A 9,202-nucleotide genomic window follows, 5' to 3' on the forward strand; every position below is an offset into this window, starting at 1 on the left:
GGGAACAACTTCCTCCATTGGAACTTATTATGTTGGGGGCAACACTGGTTCTAAGACCACTTCCCTTGAGACTGGCGTTATCTTTATTCTTCCCCGAAGGGGTACCTGACTTCCAGAAAATTTTCTAAATGGAAGGAAAATTTTCTGCCCCAGTTTGATAATATCCCTAGTGGCATGCATTTCTGGCATCAATGCCATTTCCTTTACCTGTTTCAAATCAAACAAAATTTGTTAGTTTAAAACATGGTGGTTGGTTGTGATACTCCTACTGGGATGGCTTTTCCCTTTCTCCTTCCCTGCTCTACGTTGCACAACTTGTTGGGGATGATATTATTTGCTGGGGATAATCCCTTTCTGCTGGGGATATCCATCTTCTTTTGTGGCATAGCTCGGAAACTGGCATTTCCCCGACCTTTTAGTCTAGTATGAATTTCCCAAATCATGCTCACTGCTCTCCTTGCTTTGTACACGGGCCTTGGCCTTGAGGTTTATAACCTTTGATTTCGGCAAGGGTATCCCTCTTGACACTTGTCAATCCTTTTGTTAATTCCCTTTTGCTGGGGATATCTTTCTTGACACTGGCCTCGCGCTTGTTCCTTGCTGACTATACCACTTGGATGTATTAGTCAGATCTCATCTTGGAAAGCTGATGGCATATTTTGAAGTCATTTCTCATTTGTTCTGACCAAACAGACTCTACTAGGGAATTTTTCTATGAAAGGAGAAAGATAAAAGGGAACAGAATAAAAAGACAAAGGAAAAAGATGACTCTTTAACAAAAGAAACTATAAATAAAAACCTATCAAACGCAGATACCGACTCTAATGGTCATAACATGCATATGTGGCCTATCCTCCGCCGTCAATCGTCTTTCAAGACCTTCAATTGGCAATTCCCCATCTGATTCTCAATCATATTCGACTTGTAGTGCCCGAAGGGTTTTCACTATCAAGCCTCTCTCATTTTGGTTTTCCTCTCAGCTTTCATCGCCTTATGGTGTCCGTGAAGATTTTCACCGATAAGACTCTCTCATTTGTATCACTTTCCAGCTGGGGATTTGGAGTGTTGCCGGTATGACTCTTTCTGCCGGGGCTTAGAGTCCTTTCTGCTGTGGAACAGAGTGTTATGTTCACCGGTAAGACTCTCATTTGTCTGACTTGGCATTTTTTGAAGACTGATAAGAAGGTCTTTCTTTGGACCGTAATGTGGGTTTTGGATAGGGCTGGAAAGAAAGGATATAAAAGGCTAAAAAATGCATCAATTTTGGGTTATTAATTACAACTTTCGGAACTAGATTTATTTACAACAAACGCAACTTTTGCCCCAGTTTCTTGCTTGGGGATATTTTAATTGATTTTTTTTTCATTTTTCAAAACTATGACCGAGCCGTGAAGCGCCTACGTATCCTCTTTGAGGAATCAGGTCAAACGTAGTTCCCAATTCCTCTTTTTTCTTGTGACTTTCTTTTCACTCATTTCTTATCTTTCTTTTCTTTTTTCTTTTGCTTTTTTTTTCTTGCTTTTTTTTTTTTTTTTTGTTTTGCTATTCTCTTTTTTTTTATCTTCCATGTTCGCATCTTCTAGTCGTTGCTACTGATTCCGAACGAGGGGTATGAAAGAAAACAAATAAGGCTCAAAGGGCTAACGAAGGATAAAGTGTTTAGGTAGAAGAACAAAATGTCTTCGTCATTCCAGTCTTCAAAACATGCCAAGTGCAAACAACACAATTAAACAAAGATTTGCAGTCTCTTCTGATGGTGCTGGATTTGACAATTATATTCGCATTTGCTTTTTCATTTGTCATTTCTAAAGCACCGTTGGGCGACACTCTCATTATCATGCCAATTTGGCGAATCTTGCTTTTAACGGTTTTCTTTATATTTTACTTGCCCCAGTTCCATATGACTCGAGCTCTGAATAATCTCACCCGTCCTTATTTCCTTTAAATGGTCTGATCGCCTTTCCAGGGTTTATGATTAACTTTTAAGGTTAGGCCCAAACTGTGTGCGCATGTCATGTCACTAGAATCGGCACTGAACAAAAATGATAAAAGGACTAAACAAAAAGATGACTGGAAATAATAAAATACCGGTTTTTACATTGGACTACCGGTGAAATGGTTAAAAAAAACAAAAACAAACCGGAATAAAATCCTAAACAACCTGGACAAAACTTAAACAAACCGCTATGACAAAATGGAAAGATAAGCGGAAAGATATTGACACAAAACAATATCCGAATTACAATCCTAATAATCCGAACAACAGAAATGACAACAAAATCAGCCACCACGAGCTTCTCTCTTGCTAACCAAGGAACGGAGCGTCCTCCCACTTTATCAAAACTGGCATCTTAGCCACTGAGCTTCGCATCAATACTGCCAAGACCATTACCAGCTTCAATATCATCAACCTCCGTCAACAAGTTCCCAATAGGATTCGAGTGCTTCTGTTATCAGGCCTGATCCCCGCAGAGTGTGTATCATGAGGTGCAAGTAAAGGATTCTGAGTGTCATTGTCCGGCTTACCACAAACCAACCACCTTAACTTTATTTGCGAAACAAACAGGTTAGAATGGACTCAGTCGGTCCTCATTATTAACAACATCTTTTTTCTTTTTCTTTTTTTCGATGTTTTTCTTTTTTTTTCTTTTTTCCATTTTTTTTTCTTTTCATTTTTTTTCTCTTTTTTCATTTTTCATTCTCTTTTTTTTCAATCTCTTTTTTTGATTTTTTTTGTCGTAGTCGAATCTTATGGAGATTGCCTACGTATCATGACCCCGCATGAATCAGACCTTGCGTAATTCGGACCAATAAGAGATAAACAATACTCAACATTTTTTTTTAATTTTCATATTAAAACAAACTGGGTTTCAAATGTTTGAAGATGACCTACAAACTCGAAAATCAAACAACCTACGTATTCTAATTAAAAGATTTACAAACTCCAAAGCAAATGGCCAGCTTCCTTTCTCCGTTTGACAAATGCAATCGAACGGTTATTTTTTGCAAACGTGGCCCCTTCCAAATTCCACATGAATTTTGAGGCCGGGGAGGATTATTTTATGACACTTTTACAAACTTGTCCGTTCTTTTACGAAAATAGCCTTTCGACAACTGAGAGATACTCTAAGGCTATTTCGGCAAGAACGGTTTAAGACGCGGCCGAAGCTGGCTCGGCTTATTTTTGACTAAAATTCAAACGGTATTCACTTGACCGCTGACTCTTTGTTTTTTTTTCTTTTCAAATTACAATAAAATCCGGTGTTGCAAACACGTCCCTTCAGCGCCTCAGGGACGAAGACTTTTAAGGCTGTGTGGGTCAACTGGACAAAAATCCTAAACATGACCCAAAAGGTGGCTGTTTATGCAAAGTCAGCCTTCCGGCGTCCCTTTCGGGAACATTCGGCTATTTATGACAAAATAGCATCACCTGACTTATTTATGACTCTTTTTATCGATTTTCAAATTAGAAAACTCAATATTGCAAGCACGGCCTTTCAACGTCTCGGGGACGAAGATTTTTAAGGCTGTGTGGGTCAACTGGACCAAATCTTTAAAAAAATGACCCGAAGGTGGCTGTTTATGCAAAGTCAGCCTTCCGGCGTCCCTTTCGGGAACATTCGGCTATTTATGACAAAACAGCATCACCCGAACTCTTTATGACAGAATTGAAATTTTGACATGTTTTTTTTTTAATTTATTTTTGGCTATTTTAGCAAAAAAGGGGTTGGACCCGATGATGGTTGCCTACGTATCTCACATCCGGTGAGAATCAAACCCGCGTAGTTCGGGTAGATCATGAATAAGTAAATGAACTAACATTTTTTTTTAATTGGAATTTATAAAAGAACTGCTTCAAAAGAAGAAAGGAAGTATTTTTTTTTGATTGATTTTCTTTTTGAAAGAAAGACTTGTAAGAATTCCTTTACTTTTGATTTGAACTTTGAGAATTGCAAAAGTAAAAGGAAGATATTTTTTGTCTGAATTTTCATTTGTTTTCTCTTATTCTAAAGAAGAAAGAAAATATATTTTTGGAATTTTACCTTTAATAAAAGAAATACTTCTAAAAATAAATATTTTTTTGAATTTTCTTTTCAATTTTGAAAGAAGAATCAAAATATTTTCGGATTTTTTTTTTAAAACGAAAATATTTTTATTTTTATTTTTATATATTTTTTATATTTTTTTTTTAAAAATAAAACAATTAAAAAGACTTTCTAAAGAAATCAATAATGGAAAATAAAGATATATATATATCTATTTTTTGCAAGACATATCTTTTTGGAATTTTACTTTGAATTTTCTTGGTAAGACAAATACTCTTTGCAACAAATAAAGATATATATATATTTTGGAAGTAAAGAAAAATAATTTTTGGATTATATATATATATATATATATATATATATATATATATATATATTGGAACAAATAATAAAACCACATTCAACGCACGACTCGTTTTATTTTTATTTTTTGGCATTTTCATAAACAAATAAAAAACTATTTTAAAAATAAGACTCTTTTTCATTTTCATTTTCATGACAAACTATTTTTTTTTCTATTTTTTTTGAAAACAAACAGAATAACGACTTTTTTTCTTCTATTTTTCCTTTGCTTTTAATAAAACAGACTAATAAGACATTTTTTTTTCATTTTCTCAAAATTTCGGCAGAGTTTTGATAGTATTTGGGTATTGGTTTTTTTCAAAAATAAACAATCAATTCCCTAACCGCTATTTCTTTTTTTTTTTTTCAATTTTAAAATATTATTCCTGATATTCACAAGTCAGTCAACACACAAGTCCGAATCAAATAAATGCGCAAGTAGTAGCAAGTAAGATGCATCAGGATAGTCATTTTCATTTTTTGGTACACCTGTCCTAGACAGACCCAACCCCTGTGTTGAGCCTCCAAAGTCAAATGCACGTGATGCAAACAAACGTTCCTACTAGGGATCCGGCATGAAGCTGAGTTATTCTAGGTTCATAACCTGGGTATTTGTTCTAGACTGTGTACCCGAGCGGACAACTCGAGTCGAGGAGGGGGCTACGTACCGGGGACCCGCGGGGTCGTCCAGCTTTGTAACTTGTCCGGCCTCTTTCTTATTTCAAGGTATGACACTAACAGAATAGGGAGTCTCGACCAGTGAGCTTCTCCCCGGAGGTAAGAAGAGAAGGGTTTCGGCACAGTTTATATACAGTTCAAATAATATCAAAGCGGTAAAAGCATCATTTAGCACATTAGGCATGTATCATGTAACAAAATCAGATAAAACCAAATATAACAATTCATCTAAGCTCGAATTTCTAACCCTGAACCAGTGGTTCTGGTTCTTGTCCCCAGCAGAGTTGCCAGAGCTGTCACACTTCCTTTTTCCATACCCCGCGAGGGTACAAGGGAGTTTTTTCTAATTAAAGGACAATCGAACCGGGATTTATTTATTTATTTCAGAATCGCCACTTGGGAGATTTAGGGTGTCCCGAGTCACCAATTTTAATCCCGAATCGAGGAAAAGAATGACTCCATATTACAGTCTGCGCACCAGAAATCCGGATAAGGAATTCTGTTAACCCGGGAGAAGATGTTAGGCATTCCCAAGTTCCGTGGTTCTAGCACGGTCGCTCAACTGTCATATTTGACTTGATTATCTGATTTAATACATGTTGAACCTATGTGCAAAATTTAACTTTTAACCGCTTTTATCATTTACTGTTATTTTTATCAAGAATTGCAACGTTGTGAAAATGTATCTCGAACCACGTTATAATCAATGTACCCATGGTCGTCGACACACTTTGACTCCGTTGAGATTTGGATTTGGGTCACATCAATGTGCACCCGAGTTTAAGGAAATTAAATTATTAAAGGCGCGCCTAAAGCGACTAGCGTATCATCTACTTTGGGTAGGGCCGTGGAATTTTACTAAAACGGTCCATCCCGAAGTCTAAACAATTTTAAAGCAAATATTTACTGAGGGCCCGCAATTTTGTATTTTTATTTGGCGAGGCTCATCTCATTCTTATTTTTTGAAAGGAATTTGCAATGTCATGGACACGCATCTCGAACCACGTCACAATCAATGTACCCGTGATTAGAGACACATTTCGACTCCGTTGAGATTTGGATTTGGGTCACATAAATGTGCACCCGAGTTTAAGAAGGTAAAATTATTAAAGGTGCGCCTAAAGCAACTAGTGTATTTGTTATTTTGGGAAGGCCGTAAAATTCACTAAGCGGTCTGTCCCGAATTCTAAGTATTTTAATATATACATTTAGAGGGCCCCGCAGCTTGTGCATTTTTGTTGATCGAGGCTCGTCTCATTTTATTTTAAGGATAAACCTATAGTGACTACATTTTTCTATTAAGTTCGTCTCTAAAAATTAAAGGAAATCCCTCAATTAATTACATGCTGAAAAAGTCAAACTTATTAGTTATTAATTTACGGCTAATGCAAAAATGGAAAATTGCAATCGAGTTTGTACAAAGAGAGATTGCTTCCGTTCTATATTCTATTATTTAATAATACTGGAACATGAGATTGACGCCCAATAATATCCAAATAGATTAGTTATTCTTCGATTAATTTAAACTAACATCATTAGATGAAAAAGTTATACATATGCAACATCATTACTCATTAATCAATCAACTACATTTTTTATACAAAGAAAGGAAAATTGTATTCAAACACAAATCCGAACAGGAGAAATTCAACAGGAACAAAGCCTGATTAATATTTCATTTCGCTTCAAACCGAGAGTGTACAAATGTGTACCTGGAAATGGCAGTACAAGAAGAAAAGAAGTAGGAGTCAGCAGCAATAATACCACAGCAACAGCAGGTTCAGCAACACCGCAAACCAGTAACAACCAGTAGAATAACCCAGTAACGGATTGAAAAATCAGCAATACCAAAGTGCAATCGCAGTCAAAGCAGAAGAGAGACAGATACAAGATGCAGTAGTTTACTGATTTTCAATAACACTCGAGAAAAAACAAATGGAATTTATTCAAGTAGAAGTTCAAGTTGTCTTTCTCTTTTTTAGTCTAAAAGCTCTCTCAAGTGTAAAAGTCTCTCAATAATAATCTCTCTAATTCTCGAAAATCTTCCCAAAAATGATCTCTCAGTCCTCTCCCCTCTCTCATTCAAGTCCCCTAAAATGTGTCAAATGACCCTATATATATAGCAAGACAAGTCTTGAATCCCTAACCCAAAATATTCCCCCAATGCATGCTTTGTCCCCACTACTTAGTGTTTTCTTTATTTTAAACTTTGTCCCCCATGCCTACATTAAATAAATACATTCACCCCAACCCATTACAATTTGTCCCCCATGCCTAACATAAACAAATACAATATTCCCCTCCACTACTTTATGTTTTGTCCCCCATTATGTTAAACAATTATATCAAACACCACCCCATTATATTTTGTCCCCCATGCTTAACATAAACAAATGCAATAATGTTAAATTACCAAACTACCCCTCCGACCTTATTGCAATTACCATTTTACCTCTGAACATACTGCAATTTACCAAACTACCCCCATCAGCTCTAAACAATCAATTAATCATAACTTAACCAAAATATAGCCAAGATGACCAATTTCTCAACAATCTTCAATAACAACTCATATGAACACAATGAACAACACAACTCCAAATTAATGGAAATAAAGTAACCATATCGGGAACCAATCCTGGTTAATTTAGACCATCAATGGATGAACAAGGATACAACAATACAAACAACAAAATACATGATTCAAACTAAATCAAACAAATCAAAACAAACATAAACTCACATTAAATCACTGGATTAAACATGAACTTCAAGCAAAGATGAACATGAACTAAATCTATTTTTTAAACAACAAACATGACGGATTAAATGATTCAAACAACATTAATAATTTCTGGAAAATACATAACACATGAAATAAATTGAAGAAATAATTAATCAAATTTCAATTTGAATCTAACAAACTAACAAATATTTATCTAAACAATAATACAAACATGAAAAACAACTAATTAAACTTTCATTTGAAATCTGAAAAATTAATTTAACAAAGCACATGAACAAACTAAAAAATTAATTCAAATGACAAACATTTGCCGATTTTAGATTCGAGAAATATCAAAACGAAATACGGACAAAAATAAAACTCAAAATCTACTAACCGGATCGAAACGACGAACAACGACTAAACAAACGACGAGCTTGACTACGTAGGGACTGTTTTGACGAGCCTTGACCAAAGCTCGAACAAACGACGACGAACACGAATTTAAGAAGTAACGTCGAAACAGTAGCAGCAGTCGACGCGAAACAGAAGCAGTTGGGGTGCGTTCGGTTGTTTGGACGGAGAAGATGAAGTGGAAGGCAGAAGTAGACGTGGAAACAGCTGACATGGAAGCGAGTGGTCGACAAGGGCAAAGCTTAGAGACGATGGAGAAGCTGGAGCCTGGAAGCGAGTGGTCGACGAGGGCAATGGCGGACTACTTGGTGGAGCCGGGCAGCCATGGATGTCGAGCTCAAACTCGAGCTTGACGAAGGACGAAGAAGATGAAGAGCTCGGGCAGCAGCTGTTTGGACGTGAAAGAGCAGAAGAAGCGGGTTGTTTGGACGACGAGGGTGTGTCGACTGTTATGGCATGGATGGTGGTTGACGACGACGACGCAGCAGTGGCGACCATGGATGCCGAGCTCAAGCTTGAGCTCGACGAAGACGATAAAAGGTAGACACGGTGGGGTCTATTTGGACGCAAGGGTGGTGGAGTTTGTGTGTGGTTGATGTGTGTGTGTATGTTGTCGATGGGGAGGCAGAAGGGCTGCCATGGATACTTGGGGTGTTTGGTATTTTGGAGAAGAAGAAGCCAAGGGAGGGGGGCGGATCCTTTTCTTAGTTTTAGGGTTTTTTTGGTTTTTTTATTTTTTGTTTTTGTTTTGTGTTTTGAAAAATGAGGAAGGGTGTTGGGTAGTTGGGTTAATGGGGCGGACCGGGTCGACCCGGTTTGAAGTGGACCGGGTCATGGGGAAGGTTGGGCAATTATTTGGGCCTGGGGTTGAAATTTGAAGAAGTGGCCCAATCCGATTTTTCTTTGTATTTTTGTTCTCTTTTCTTCTTTTATTTTCTAAAACGAAATTATAAAAATACTTAAATTATTATTAATAACTAAATTAAGTTATAAAAGT

This window comes from Nicotiana sylvestris, chromosome 3, assembly GCF_000393655.2.
Source record: "Nicotiana sylvestris chromosome 3, ASM39365v2, whole genome shotgun sequence".
Lineage (NCBI taxonomy): Eukaryota > Viridiplantae > Streptophyta > Magnoliopsida > Solanales > Solanaceae > Nicotiana > Nicotiana sylvestris.